This window comes from Canis aureus, chromosome 2 (genome assembly GCF_053574225.1).
Source record: "Canis aureus isolate CA01 chromosome 2, VMU_Caureus_v.1.0, whole genome shotgun sequence".
Classification (NCBI taxonomy): Eukaryota; Metazoa; Chordata; class Mammalia; order Carnivora; family Canidae; genus Canis; species Canis aureus.
In genome coordinates this window covers 34,309,458-34,325,489 of record NC_135612.1, presented here as the reverse complement: position 1 = coordinate 34,325,489, position 16,032 = coordinate 34,309,458, and the positions used below count along the sequence as shown (strand labels likewise).

General features: G+C 40.2%; 1 protein-coding gene and 1 pseudogene across 3 annotated transcripts in view; both read left to right on the top strand.

The window, feature by feature from the left end:
• The window catches only part of GABRG3 (gamma-aminobutyric acid type A receptor subunit gamma3), a 686,820-nt gene that overhangs the window by 58,729 nt on the left and 612,059 nt on the right, over positions 1-16,032 (top strand). The gene's annotated exons all lie outside the window — the stretch shown is intronic.
• Positions 9,213-10,968, top strand: LOC144290445 (glyceraldehyde-3-phosphate dehydrogenase pseudogene; annotated as a pseudogene).

Genomic DNA, 16,032 nt, shown 5'->3' with positions numbered 1-16,032 from the left:
ATTAAACTGTGTTATAGATGGGTCGATTGTTAGTTAATGAGATAATTATGCTGAGTACTTGCAATGCTCTCTGATATATATATATTAAATAAGACCTATTACAAGTGAGTTTCTCTTGTTCAGAGATGGGCCTTTCAAAAGCAGAGATAAAGCAAGAGTCTTTTGGTAGAGGAAGATGGTTTAAATGTAATTTGTGGTATATCTGTTCATTCTAATACCTGTGTACAATGCAGATTTTTAAGTGAGATTTAGTCTCTATAATAGGCATGAACTCAAATAGCATCCATTTGTGCTTGGATAACACACCAATGACATTAGCTTTAGAAAAAAAAAAACTACACTATTTTATTTCTGTATTAAAGAGTGAATTTGTATTGGACTGCTTCCTTTTCCTTATGCTGTTGCATGAGAAGCTCTGTCTCTTAGCCCCTTAGATCAGCAGCATTGGCTTCACATGATGGTCCACCCCGTCCCCTGGAGCAGGAGTAGGTTCAGCCATAACATAAGCTCCAAGAGCCCCAGCCAACATTAGCAGGCTCCCCACATCTGAGCAATGATGGCACACTGCTTCCTCCATCCGTCCTCTTGGAGGGGATGCATCATTCCATTCTTCTGCCATTCTTAGGATAAAGCACATGCTTTAGGAGGAGTATGGATTTTACTAACAGTAAAATCGTTACTAGCCTATGAGAGCAAGATTTCCTCAGATAAGTATATAAAGTAATGTAGATGCTGCTGAGTTGAAACTTGAAGATTCAGATTTCCTCGTCTTATTTTTGTACTTAATGTCTTTTATTTCTAAACTGATGACAGTACCTAATTTTTACAAGGTTTCGTATTTAATTGTAATATTTTATAAACTATTCATTTTAACAAATTATAAACTAATAATTTATAATTACAGTGAAATTGTGATCTACCATAGTAATAAAATATTACTACTGGTTAATATATTATGCATTATAATATTGCTGATAGTTGTACATAAGTAGTTTGCTTGCAGTATGATATTTAATATATAGTGATTCTACTCTTTTTAAGTTTGGAGATTTCTTAATTCATATGAGAAAGTTAAGACATTTGTCTACTATGTGGGATGAAAGACAAATGATTTTGCTGACAGAAGGGAAAGGTATGAAAATGTTATGTCTGATAGGAATGAAGTTTTATTCCCTTGCTCCCTAACTAAGAAAACTCCTGAGATGGACCACCCTTGCTCTCTGTCTCCTGGGGCACTGGGTTACTGTGATCATGACGTCTCTGGCTATCTTGAGAGTAAGTTTCTCACTTCTTTGCCTCCACCAGAGAGATTATGAAGAAGAACTCAGCCTTCTGGCTCTGGAGCCTCCGAATGTGGTACTTGAGGAAGGGGTAAACTCACCATTTTGTGGTCCAACTTTGGGGGATTAAAGCATGGTTAATCATAGAAAATCCCAAGTGTGTGACACATCATTTCTCTGGTAACTCCTTAATAAATCATGTCAGTGCCCCTAATGTCTCCATAAAGTAGACCACATCCTTTTTGCTACCTCCAGAACAGAAGAAATCTAATATCCACAAATGAATAGGAGAAAAGATTTAGCAAACAGATTAACCAATAATTGAAAAGATTCAATATACAGTTTTGTTATAGTTTTTAAAGTCTAAATAAAATGGACAATTTGCAGGAAAGATAAATTGTAAAATCTAGACCCAAGAGGTAAACAAATAACATTAGGAAAAATTGTAAAGATTGTCATAGAATTTCCTCCAAATAAGTTATCAGAGCCAAATTCATGTTTTTTAGATTTTCTCAGAATCAGTACTCTCAGAACTTGACTGGATATTACAAGGAGTGTAGGAACGCACCCTCCTTGTAATAAAATGTTTATTTTGTGGTGACTTTCCTGTGACTGTTCTGATCTTAATTCAGAAAGCTAGTGAGGACAATAAAGTGCTGCACATCTGTAGTATATAATAATGCATATAGATCAGTCTCAACACAAAAGGCAAAGCTTGCAAGGAAAACTGTATTACACTGAAAGACCTGCAGCTCCCAGGACTTCTTGACAGGTTGTAAGGTGGTTCTGCATCAAGGGAGGAGGTGCAGCTGTGCAAATGTAGCAGCTGTGACACGAAAAAGGAAACACTTGTAATCATTGAGATTGACTACAAAAACCCAAGAGATAAATACTGTTCCCTTTCTGTGGTGACCCTGGGACAGACCCCTTGTGGGATGATTAAAACGAGAGTGTCATATCTGGGTCTAGAGCTGGGCAAAGTTTGGTAAATTACAGCCGATGGGCCAGATGGGGTCAAGATGTGTTTTTTTCTTTTTTCTTTTTCTCTCTTTTTCTCTTCCTTCTCTTCTTCGTCTTTCTTCTTTCTTCTTCTAAGCTTAGAAAAGTCTTTACATTTTTAAAGGATTGTAAACAAACAAACAAACAAACAAACAACATAGCAGTAGCAATACCAACAAAGCCCCCCAAACAAAAGAAGAATGTGTGATAGATTCTGTGTATGCAAGCCTGAAATTTTTGATCTCTGAACCATTACAGAAAAGAGTTTTATGACACCCGCTTTAGACACATCCTTACCTTTCTGCCTTCATAATAGAACAGGTTTTTTGGATGTTAAGATCAATAAATACAAAAAGTAACAACGTGAACTAATAGGTGAATAATTTGGGGAAATTAGTTCTAAAATTGTTACTTGCTAATGATATGATTATATGTTTAGGAAACCTAAAGGAGACAATGGAAAAGTTAGATTATAGAAATTATTAAAGATTTGAGAACAAAGATAAAAGCATTCTCAAAAGTTAGTAAGGAAAAATAAACAACCATCACACCAGAAGTACTGGGAAAAATTTTTTTTCATTTGCAAAAGAAGAATCACTAATAGAAAATACAGGTACAAAATAATTATTAAACCAGTAATCAAAGGAAGGGACATTAAACAAATGTGTATTGCCTCTCTTTTCTGGGTCAAGCATTGTTTCAGGTGCTGAAATAAAAATTAAGACCAAGATTCACTCTGGGAATTAGCCACGATGTTCTCAAAGGTGATAACAGAGTCCTATAAAGGACCATGGAAAGAGGCGAAATATGTCATCTAGTGTTGGTGAGAGAATAATGCTGCAGTTTGTGGGAAGCAACTTTGAGAAGCCCCTACCTGAAGTACATCATGTCACATATACTCAGACGTTATGCATGGGCCAAGTGGAAACCCCTAAGCCCCACCAAGAGGAGTCCACTGCAAACAGAAAACAAATAGATATGGAAGATGGGAGAGGTGGGCAAATAAGTTTTCATTATATTCATAATAATTTATTCTGCAATGAATGAAACTCTGTTAAACAGTGGATTTTCAAGAATGGCTCTGACATATTATTCTGGATTTCTTTATGGACTCCTCCTAAGACCCAAAATTTTGATCAGGAAAGAGCAGTATATCACTCAGTTCCTGTTTGCACAAGTGCTTGAACTTTCCTCAAAGGAACGTTGTAAGAACGTAGACCATTTCTCCCACTTTTCAGACTGTACTATTCCTTGCTTAAAGCGTTGCAGATATGAAGGCAAAGTCTAGAGTAGACAGTACTCTTCTGTATCCATTGTCCAGATGGAAAAATAAAACCCTCCAGCAAGAGTCCGGCTGCTTTGAGGCATTTGGTATTTGGTTCCACTTATTTATTTATTTGTTTATTTATTTAGTCATCAGATTTTACACTGGTGTTCTTTGCAAGGACAATTCTTCCATCTTACTTGGAAGCACATGGACATGAGCTGGTCTGTGAGAAAACTTAAGCTTTCTATACCCTGTAGTCACTGAGAACTTCAATAAAGACGTTTTCTAGTTGGGTCCTTTGCACAAAACTAGTTAGGACAAGTGATCAGACAGAGTTTTTAGGGGACTAAACAATTTCTATTCTTGTAGTTCTAGTAGAGAATGTTTTTTGAATCTAATTAACAAGAGGGCTTCAACACCTATTGTTATTTAGGCTTTTGGTTTCTAGAAGAAAATGGCAAATAAATAGCTAGAATGTCTCAGAGCTATTACAACAAAATAATTCCAGAGGATGTGTCATGGAATCATTTGAGTTTTGCTCAGCTATCTGTGCCTTATACATCTGTAGGCCTGTACCGTCCTGAAGGATGCATCTATACCATATGAAAGATTGGGCAGCACAGGGCACTGGTGATGGAGAAAGTGAGTCTTTCTCTCCAGGTTATCCTTAGTGCTCCCTTTGGGCGTCGCCTACATGCTATTCCTATGTAAAAATGTGGTGTTGTTTTAAAGGAATTTTAGCATGTACTAATTCTTTGGAAACTTACAATACTGGTTGGTAGGTGTAAGACAATATAGCTTAAAATATTTGCCATGTAAGCCAAACACAGGAAAGCCAAGTTTACTTGCCTAAAAGAAGTCCTAGAGATAAAGAAAAAAAGTTTCCACATATGTCCAGAATGAAACTTACTACATCCAGCTTCCACTTAGTGGCAGGAGGCCTTGCTCTGTCCTGTGCAGTCAGCTTTGTTGCATGACATGAGAGCTCAAATGTGAAGCTATTTATTCACTCACATTCACGGTGAATCTTAGTGATAGTCCTCCAAGTTGAAGAAGCATGCATATTCTTTTTTTTTAAGATTTTATGTATTCATTCATGAGAGACACATACACACACACAGAGAGAGAGAGAGAGGCAGAGACACAGGCAGAGGGAGAAGCGGGCTCCCCGCAAGGAGCCCAAAGTGGGACTCGATCCCAGACCCCAGGACCACACCCTGAGCCGAAAGCAGATGCTTAACTGCTGAGCCACCCAGACATCCCAAGGCCATGGACTTTTACTGAAGAGTGTGCTAATCTGTTCCATCTCCAAAAACAGCTTTGATCTTAAAGTTTTATCTTAATGAATTCCCTTGATGACTCACAATGACAAGATATCTGATCACACAGCTCTTCAATATGCCAGAAGAGAGCAAGAGAGATGCATGCTGGTTCCTGCTAGGAAGTCTATGTATCCAAGTTTACCCTGCATCTGAGAATGAAGCAGAGGGTTGGTAAGAGCCCATAAACCAGCTCTCTCCACAGAACTATCCTCTGTTCAGTGGGATTAGAGATAACAGAATCTGACTAAATAACTATGGATAAGGGTAAAGATTTTTATCTATGTTTTTTCTTTTAAGCTTTAGATGTTCCTTTAGGGTGAAAAAACTCAGCAGAGGTCTGAATCACTTGATTTCTCAATTTGACTAAGTTCTGAGAAATCTTTTGAACAGGAAATAACCTATGCTAAGCTCTCCCAGAAGTCACAGCATGTCTGAATTTGGGAAATGAAGTTATGAATCCCAAATTTCTGGCTACACACCCATTTATGGTCAATTGTTTTGATCTGTTGCTATCTTTCAAAGTATCTTTTTTAAAAATCAAATTGCTGTAATGGAACCTAAGAACCACCATCTCATACTAATCAGAGTAACTGTAGATATGTAGTCTGATCGTATCCGTGTAGTTATGAAGGCTAATTTAGTCTATTAGATTCCAGTATGTTCATTCACTTATTCTAAAGTGATAAGTGATTGGCACAAAGTCTGTAACTATCCATTTTTTATAAAATAAAATTGCTTCTTAACTGCTTGTGTACTGCTACAGTATGTATCCTCCCCTCTCCCAGATAGAATTGACACCCAGCATTGTGTAAGTTTAAGGTGTACCACCATAGCTGCTACCTCCATCCTATCACATAGTTACAATTTTTTTTTTTTTTTGCAGTAAGATTATGCTAGAATTTTATTTTTTTATTTATTTATTTTTTATTGGTGTTCAATTTACTAACATACAGAATAACACCCAGTGCCCGTCACCCATTCACTCCCACCCCCCGCCCTCCTCCCCTTCTACCACCCCTAGTTCGTTTCCCAGAGTTAGCAGTCTTTATGTTCTGTCTCCCTTTCTGATATTTCCCACACATTTCTTCTCCCTTCCCTTATTTTCCCTTTCACTATTATTTATATTCCCAGTGGCGCAATCGGTTAGCGCGCGGTACTTATACGACATAGTTACAATTTAATGCATTTTTGTAAGGCTCTTAAGCTAAATGCAACCACTGTTACCAGTAAAATCATTTGGGAAGCCTACACACAAAACAAATTTGGATCCCATGGCCACTATTAAAATAAATGTAGACCTTGATTTGTTGGTTAGGGAGCATTAAGCTGCTGTATCAAGAAACTCCAAGGTTTTTTGGGATCCCTGGGTGGCTCAGCAGTTTAGTGCCTGCTTTTGGCCCAGGGCATGATCCTGGAGTCCTGGGATAGAGTCCCACATCGGGATCCCTGCATGGAGCCTGCTTCTCCCTCTGCCTATTTCTCTGCCTCTCTCTCTCTTTCTCTTTGTGTGTATCCCTCATAAATAAATAAATAAAATCTTTAAAAAAATGTTAAAAAAAAGAAAGAGAGAGAGACTCCAAGTAATTCAGTGATCTGAAGAGAATAGGAATGTCTCATGTAGGAATGTGGAGGTGAACATTTCAGGCTGGTAGGCTTCTCTGACTCCTCCAGTATTCCAGGAAGCAGGCTGGTAATGCATTCTCCTTGTCATTTTCAGCATATGACTGCAGAGCTACTTCTGTTTGACCACATTCCTGTTTGGGAGAGATAAGAACACTGGGAGTGGATTTTGATGGGCAAATAGCAGTCTTCACCACTATATTAATCTCCACAAGTTACATGAATAGTATGTTGGCCTGTGAATTCTAAATTGCTATTGATAACTGAGATAACTTCAACTTTTATTCCAATTTGAAAATATGGTTCAATAAATATGGAATGAGGGTGTATTTCCAAATCAAATCTTTATCACTATTTTGTAACAATTTCTAAACCCAGATTCTCAGTAGTGTTTCTTTTGCTGTCTTCACTCATGGTAGCATTGTCCCCACCATGTAGTGACAATGCACAGGGGAGACTTACCTGGCAGGACTGAGTCCCTTTCATTTCCTCCTTGTCAACAAGCACCACAGTTGTTAGAGATAGAAAGCTGTGTTGATACGAACATGTCTGATTATTTTCAGACCATCTGGATCTGTTTTAAAAAGCGATATTAACAAGGCATATGGCAAATAAACCCTACATCCTCTTTGGCTCTACTGAAGCTATGGATTTATTCTCATGACCAGTCCCAAAGAGAAGGCTAAAATTTCATCTACCATCAATCTATACAACTGCATTTCTCTTACCTAGTCGAGAAACCTCAAGAAGTTTGGCAAACACCCTTTTTCATTTCCAGCCTAGATGTTCAAGAGAGAAGACCTGTATTCCAAGACAGTAGTCTTGGGACAGTGTGAAGGTAAATTATGCAAAGCAAAAGGATTTGCAACCATATTCAAATATTTTGCCTTCCTGATGATAATGCCCTAGTCTCTGTAAAGAAACACAGTTAGATGACTAAACCACCAGGTGGCACCACAGAGAGTGTAAATTTCTGCACCGGTCCCCAGGGTGTGCAAAGGTTTGCTCTTTGGTTAAGTATCTGTTATTTCTCACATAAAAATTTTGTAATTCTTCTGTGCAGTCAAAGCTTATTGGAGAAAAAAACAACGTTCCCCTTCTAGTTTATTTACTTAAATTATCTATGAACAGATAGTGTTTTATTAATTATAATATTTTATCAATGCTCTAAAATTAAATGCTAGAATATTGACAAAGCATTTACAATTCATCGTGGTTATAAACCAAGAGATGAACAGTGGAAACTACATACTTTTAAAATGTGCACTTTAAGGGTGCTAGAGTGGTTCAGTCAGTTAAGTGTCTGCCATTGGCTTAGGTCATGATCTCCAGATCCAGGGATTGAGCCCCGAGTGGGGCTGAGCAGGGAGCCTACTTCTCTCTCTCTCTCTCTCTCTCTCTATCTCCTTCTGCCCCTCCTTCCTCCTCATTCTCTCTCTCTCAAATAAATAAAATCCTTAAAAAATAAATAAAATGTGTACTTTGGTTTACATACATGAAGGAGAATTTAAAATCCAGGTGGTTTTTTGAAATATCCACTATTGAACCACTGTGGTCATGAACTTTCGTAAGAGGAGGACTTAAGACTCTTGGAATCTTTCAAACATAAACCCTCTTCTGTCTTCTGTTTGTCTTCAGAAGGGGAGGCAGCGTGGTTACTTTTTTGAATCCACTCCTTGGTCTGTGAGGGCACTTTCTTACTGGCTGATCAGGCAGGCCCCTGGGCAGGGCTAACCCTCTACTTTGCAGGTTCTACAAAGTCAAGGCATGTTGCTCAGGGAACTGTACTGCTGGCAAACAGCTGTCAGCTCCACAGGCACTTAGAACTAACGACTGTGTCAGCCGCATGTTGCAAAAACAGTTCCTGCCCAGAAGGACTCCACTCAGCTTCCAAAGGTCCCTGAGATTTCTAGAAAGTCATCAGATCCATGCGTTAACATGCGAAGCAATTCAATGAACCCTGTGGGATTACTGTATTGTTAGATGGAGGGAGGGTGATACAGAGATCATTCCTGGTAAGTGCCTGCCCAGGAGGAGCAATAAGGGATGCTGGCACAGGAGCCCATGCTAAGTAAAATCACAGGTACTGGCTGTAGGGACAGAGTAACCTTTTTCTCCTGCCAGCTCCAGTCTGCCAGACTCAATGATTCTTTTGTGTGCTTGAAAATGGATGAATCTCATAGCCCCAGTGCTCCCTTCTCTCTGTAAAAGGACTGACACTCTATATCTGTTATTTTTTTAAAAAATATATATTTCTCTTTTCAGCTCTTCTGACTTCTAGCAGTTCTAACTATAATTCCATTGTTTCTCCTGTGGGTACTAATAGGACTTTGAGTTCCTAGGGAAGTCATCAAATGCCATTAAATATTTTGTAGTGTAACTAATGAGGCAATGGGCAATGCCTCAATATGATTCAAATGATTGAAGCCATACATAAAACATTTCAAGTTTAGTAGATAAAGAGGTCACAATACCAAGTTGGAATCTAGTAGGGATGAGGGAACTTGCTCTTGCTCTCTCATGTTTAGTATTTTCTTCTCCCGTAGAGGCAAATAATACATGGACAAGTGCTGGCAGGAAATAAAGTGCTACTTTATGGAGATATTATTGTGTATTTTTAATGATGATGAGAGCTTTTACCAGACATACATTCTTATGTTGTTGATGCAATGAACTCTGTAGTTTCGTTGGTCCCTCAAGGAAGCCCTAAAGATCATCATAAGAAACACCACATCGGGCTCTCTGCTCCTCCCCATTCAACAGACAGCTGCATCTTCTGGTGCAGTGCCAGCCACGTCCCCAAGACACGATGGTGAAGGTTGGAATGAACGGATTTGGCCGTATTGGGCGCCTGGTCACCAGGGCTGCTTTTAACTCTGGCAAAGTGGATATTGTCACCATCAGTGACCCCTTCATTGATCTCAACTACATGGTGTACATGTTTCAGTATGATTCTACCCACGGCAAATTCCACGGCATGGTCAAGGCTGAGAAAAGGAAACTTGTCATCAACGGAAAGTCCATCTCCATCTTCCAAGAGCAAGATCCCGCCAACATCAAATGGGGTGATGCTGGTGCTGAGTATGTTGTGGAGTCCACTGGGGTCTTCACCGCAATGGAGAAGGCTGGGGCTCACTTGAAGGGCGAGGCCAAGAGGGTCATCATCTCTGCTCCTTCTGCTGATGCCCCCATGTTTGTGATGGGCATGAATCGTGAAAAGTATGACAACTCCCTCAAGATTGTCAGCTATGCCTCCTGCACCACCAACTGCTTGGCTACTATAGCCAAAGTCATCCATGACCACTTCGGCATTGTGGAGGGCCTCATGACCACCTGAAGACCGTGGATGGCCCATCTGGAAAGCTGGCATGACAGCGAAGGGCTGCCCAGAACATCATCCGTGCTTCCACTGGCACCGCCAAGGCTGTGGGCAAGGTCATCCCTGAGCTGAACGGGAAGCTCACTGGCATGGCCTTCTGTGTCCCCAACCCCAACTTGTCAGTTTTGTGGATCTGACCTGCCGCTTGGAGAAAGCTGCCAAATATGACAACATCAAGAAGGTAGTGAAGCAGGCATCGGAGGGCCCCGTCAAGGGCACCCTGGGCTACACTGAGGATCAGGTTGTCTCCTGTGACTTCAACAGTGACACCCACTCTTCCACCTTCAACGCTGAGGCTGGCATTGCCCTCAATGACCACTTCCTCAAGCTCATTTCCTGGTATGACAATGAATTCGGCTATAGCAACCGGGTGGTTGACCTCATGGTCCACATGGCCTCCAAGGAGTAAGAGCCTCCTGGACCACCAGCCCCAGCAAGAACAAGAGGAAGAGAGAGGCCCTCAGCTTCTGGGAAGTCCCTGCCCCAACTTAATCCCCCAACACATGGAGAATCTCCTGACCTCCAATTTATATCCCAGACCCCGAGGAAGGGGAGGGGCTTGGGGAGCCCTACCTTGTCATGTACCATCAATAAAGTATATTGTACCCCCCCCAAAAAAAAATAAAGAAAGAAAGAAATGCCACACCGTTTGGTCTCATGCCCCATACTGCACTGGCTGGATTCTGAACTCAGGCCATCTAACTAATTAGGGTTTTTAATAAGTCTATGATAACAAAACAATGTTTCATTGAATTAACTAGTTGCTTTTTGTTGTTAAAGTTAAGCATCATATTTTACCATTGAATTCAGAAGCAAACTATTGGGCTGCATAAAAACACTTTAGATTATAATCACAACTCTTCCAGGCTTAATCCTCTGCTTATTAGTCATGTTCTTATACATGTGTCAGATGCAGCCAAGGATTTGTGATCAGTCCAGTTTCAAAGAAAATGCTCAGATTGATTTATGGAACCAGGCTCCCTATCTTTTATCTTCATGCCTCCCCCTGAAGAAGAAGAAGAAGAAGAAGAAGAAGAAGAAGAAGAAGAAGAAGAAGAAGAAGAAGGAGGAGAAAAAGAATAGAAAAGAGAAAAATGAAAAAGAGTGTTTCCCCTGATGACTGAAACTCCAGCTCTGACCCCAGATTCATCAATAACCTCAACTAAATTGCTTTCCAGCCAGAAGCCTGGTTTTAAAAGGTAACTCAGACCTGGTGGAAGCAGGAAGTAGAAAATTTCCCTGATGGGATCCCCTGCCTTCTGCTGTAGCATCTTTCATAGGAGATGCTTCCATGTTTGAACAATTTGAATTAATAAAACAATCCTCTCACGATGCTACAATCTACCAGTTTTACTTCTATGTACTAGTCCTGATTTTGCTGCCTGGAGTCTCACTGAAGAATTCCTCCTGATTATCCATAGGCTGCTTTTTAAACATTTGAAGACACCCAGCATATTCTTTGTTCCTGTGACGCACGTCAGCTTCCCTAGACTGTGGTGCTATGGTGGGGTTTTGGACCTGAGCACACCACTGCCTTGTCTGGATATTCATGAGCTTGTCTCAGGCTCTGACTTCAGGTTAAGCTTCTCCCCATAGATAAAGCTGACGAGCACAGAGTGACTAGAGAAGAAAAAGAGCTTAGTGCATAGACAGTTTTGTGTGTGTATTTATGTGGGTGCCGGTGATCTCACACATCCACTTTTAAAAGCCTGGGAATACTTCAGTTTTTAGCTTGAAAGCAGGAATAGATATTTTCACTAGACTTGGTGAAGAGTTCAGTCAGATATTTTGTACTCATCTGTTGGCCCCATGAGGACCATGTAGGTTGTTAATATTTACTAGTTAATGCTCAGTTAATGTTTACTGAAATGAGGAGGACTTCTTAAAAAAAATAAAAGTAAACCCTAAAAGAGAAATTTAACAAATTGAGTTCCTTGGAGATTATTATTTTATTTGTAAAATGAGTGGGTTTAACTAAAATATATCTGACACCCCTTTCACTTCTTACATTTGCTGGTGATTTGCAAATAAAAGGAATTCATATATTATAGTTCAGTCTCATGAGAAGTCATACTTTGCACTTCAGAAATGCAAATGGCAGGTGGCTCATTACACTTTTTTCCTCCCAATGAGGGACAAGATCACAAAGGCAAAGTTGGAACTATGGCAAAAGTGGAAACTTAAAAAAAAAAAAAACTTTTGTATTTAAATATTGTCAGCGTTTATGAGACAGCAATAACAACATATTAATGTCTTCAGGTATATTTTTTTTCAGATGGGAAATGCATATATTCAGGTGGCTTTGGGAAGCAATGTTTCAGAAACCAATTGTTGGGGGTGCATCACAGCATTGCTTTCTTTTTATGAGCGAGGAGTCAACCAATGGTCATGTCCCACACCTGACCTCAGGAACTTCAGGCTCTCTGGAATGTGGGGTAATGTGCTGGTGGGGACTGGCTGCCCTACCTGTTCACTTTCTCTGTATCCATTCTCATTTCCATCTTTTTCTCCTCCGTTGGGCATAATTTCAGGGTTGATATGAAACCAACAAATTCTAGCCCTCACTGCTGTCTAGGGACAAAAAGTCATTATGACACATAAAAGCACCTGTTTGTCCCTAATGAGAGAAATAACCAACCAAGTTACTGTCTGGGTTTCAGGAGAGAAAATGGAAAGGTTCAGGCCCATGGAGTGGGTGGAGGGATGAAATATAGAGAAGGCAAGTGGCTTCTAAACAGTGGGCAAAGGTGATCAAAATGCCTAATGTTCACTAGGGTGAGTTGCAGGAAGAAGGTGGCTGTTACAAGTTTCGCTATAGTTATAAAAGTGAAAATGTTTACAGATGAAGTAGGTCTTGACTTGGCCATCAGTTTTGAGGGGCTCAGCCAGGTAAGGCACTGTAGTTACACATGTTGGATTCTCTGGACTCTTTAAAGCTGGTAAATCAACACAGCATTCCTTATCCTTACCCTTAATCCATGAATCCCACTGTTTGCAGGTGCTCCAGTCCCACTGCTTCTTAGAGGAAAGGAACATTTCATCTTCTAGCTTTTTCCTGTGTTGGTGAGGCAGTCTAGGTGACCAGTTGGCCCACAGCTAAGTGAAGGCTCAAGTCAGCAGTGTCCTTTGGCCCCACAGTTTCAGAAAGCATGCTGAATAATAGAGAACATTACTGCCTAGCTCTTTTGACTATCCTCAGTTCACCCTTCTTTACCTTCGCTAGGGGTTTAAAGCACTTGAAGGAGTGGAGCATGTGGCTAACATGAAACTTCATTTTGGCTCTTCCTATCATGGCAAAATGTTCAAGGGCAATTGCCTTTGCATACCACCTTGGTATATTTGCAGCATTATCTAATTTTCTAACCGTAAGTGACTAGTTATTGATGGTGCATTAAAAATCATCCCACTTTCTCTTTATTTCAATCATAAAAGTTTATCCTTTTTTAAATCAATGTAAAGTCAAGACACTAAATTTACTTTATTTTTTTATAAATTTATTTTTTATTAGTGTTCAATTTGCCAACATATAGAATAACACCCAGTGCTGATCCCGTCAAGTGCCCACCTCAGTGTCCGTCACCCAGTCACCCCCACCACCCGCCCTCCTCCCCTTCCACCCCCCCTAGTTCGTTTCCCAGAGTTAGGAGTCCTTCATGTTCTGTCTCTCTTTCTGATATTTCCCACTTATTTTTTTCCTTTCCCCTTTATTCCCTTTCACTATTTTTTATATTCCCCAAATGAATGAGACCATATAACGTTTGTCCTTCTTCGATTGACTTACTTCACTCAGCATAATACCCTCCAGTTCCATCCACGTCAAAGCAAATGGTGGGTATTTGTCGTTTCTAATGGCTGAGTAATATTCCATTGTATACATAAACCACATCTTCTTTATCCACTCATCTTTCGATGGACACCGAGGCTCCTTCCACAGTTTGGCTATTGTGGACATTGCTGCTAGAAACATCGGGGTGCAGGTGTCCCGGCGTTTCATTGCATCTGTATCTTTGGGGTAAATCCCCAACAGTGCAATTGCTGGGTCGTAGGGCAGGTCTACTTTTAACTCTTTGGGGAACCTCCACACAGTTTTCCAGAGTGGCTGCACCACTTCACATTCCCACCAACAGTGCAGGAGGGTTCCCCTTTCTCCACATCCTCTCCAACATTTGTGGTTTCCTTCCTTGTTAATTTTCCCCATTCTCACTGGTGTGAGGTGGTATCTCATTGTGGTTTTGATTTGTATTTCCCTGATGGCCAGTGACGCAGAGCATTTTCTCATGTGCATGTTGGCCATGTCTATGTCTTCCTCTGTGAGATTTCTCTTCATGTCTTTTGCCCATTTCCTGTTTGGATTGTTTGTTTCTTTGCTGTTGAGTTTAATAAGTTCTTTATAGATCTTGGAAACTAGCCCTTTATCTGATATGTCATTTGCAAATACCTTCTCCCATTCTGTAGGTTGTCTTTTAGTTTTGTTGACTGTTTCTTTTGCTGTGCAAAAGCTTCTTATCCTGATGAAGTCCCAATAGTTCATTTTTGCTTTTGTTTCTTTTGCCTTCGTGGATGTATCTTGCAAGAAGTTACTGTGGCCAAGTTCAAAAAGGGTGTTGCCTGTGTTCTCCTCTAGGATTTTGATGGAATCTTGTCTCACATTTAGATCTTTCATCCATTTTCAGTTTATCTTTGTGTATGGTGAAAGAGAGTGGTCTAGTTTCATTCTTCTCCATGAAGACACTAAATTTAAACAGTGTTTAAAAGTTTTATCCATTAAACTTGAGTCTTTAAAGAGCCACGAGAAGTGACCACCAATAACAAGGGCTTACACTGTCGTCTCTCCCAAGAAGGTCTACATGCCACCTGATGTAGGGTAGGTTCCCACATTGCTTTCTTTTTGACACCCTGTTGTTTACTTTGTCGTTTACAACAACTGTTTTTTGTGTCTTATAGTGTCTATCCACTCTATTAGTAATGTTCTTGAAGAAAGCTCATTTAGCTATTTACCTTGCACTTAGCAAAATGGTAATGAGTGGATTAATGAATGGATCAAAGCAATTCATGGAACAAATGAATGCATGGATGTCATTCTTCTCTGTTACTAATACAACAAAATTCTTAAGTGGGTCTTTGCTATTGTCTCTGGATTGGGGCTTTCAGCTAACACATAGTAGGAATTGGATTCATCAAAAATCTGCTCCTAGACATCCATCTATATTTCTGAAAATTTGAAATGATAGAAAGTTGTTTCATTATTACAGGAAGAAGTGGAGACAGAATTCCAGGAATGAATGAGTTTTTCTCTGGTTGGTCAGTGATGTTTATTAGTGATAAGGACATAGGAAGTTAATCTCTTTTTTGCATGTCCCCTGAAAGTTGTTCAGTAGAACAGATGGGTATCTGTACCATTGGTGACATCCCGTGAGTTTAGACCAGCAGTTTTACAAGGAATTTGGTAGTTACCTCAAATTATGTTTACAAGCTTTTTGTTGTTTTGATAAAAGATGTGTGGTATAAGAATTTTGTTTCCAGGGATCCCTGGGTGGCGCAGCGGTTTGGCGCCTGCCTTCGGCCCAGGGCACGATCCTGGAGACCCGGGATCGAATCCCACATCGGGCTCCCGGTGCATGGAGCCTGCTTCTCCCTCTGCCTATGTCTCTGCCTCTCTCTCTCTCTCTCTGTGACTATCATAAATAAATAAAAATTTTAAAAAAAAAAAAAGAATTTTGTTTCCAGAAGAGTAACAGGAAAAGAGAAGAAGACAAAACAGAATTTTACTGTCTGCTGAGCAGCAATCAGACAGTCACCAGAGCCAAAATACAGCCTGATAGATCATAGCACTTTACATACTTCTTTTTGAGAAACAATAGAAGGGATCCCTGGGTGGTGCAGCGGTTTGGCGCCTGCCTTTGGCCCAGGGTGCGATCCTGGAGACCCCGGATCGAATCCCACATCGGGCTCCCGGTGCATGGAGCCTGCTTCTCCCTCTGCCTATGTCTCTCTGCCTCTCTCTTTCTCTCTCTGTGACTATCATAAATAAATAAAAATTAAAAAAAAAAAAAGAAACAATAGAAAAACAACCCAAGCATACTTTTAGCTTTTATCACCACTGGAATGCTTCATAGGGAATTGAACTAGACAGCTACAGAATGTGGACTTGTGTGGACTTCTTTT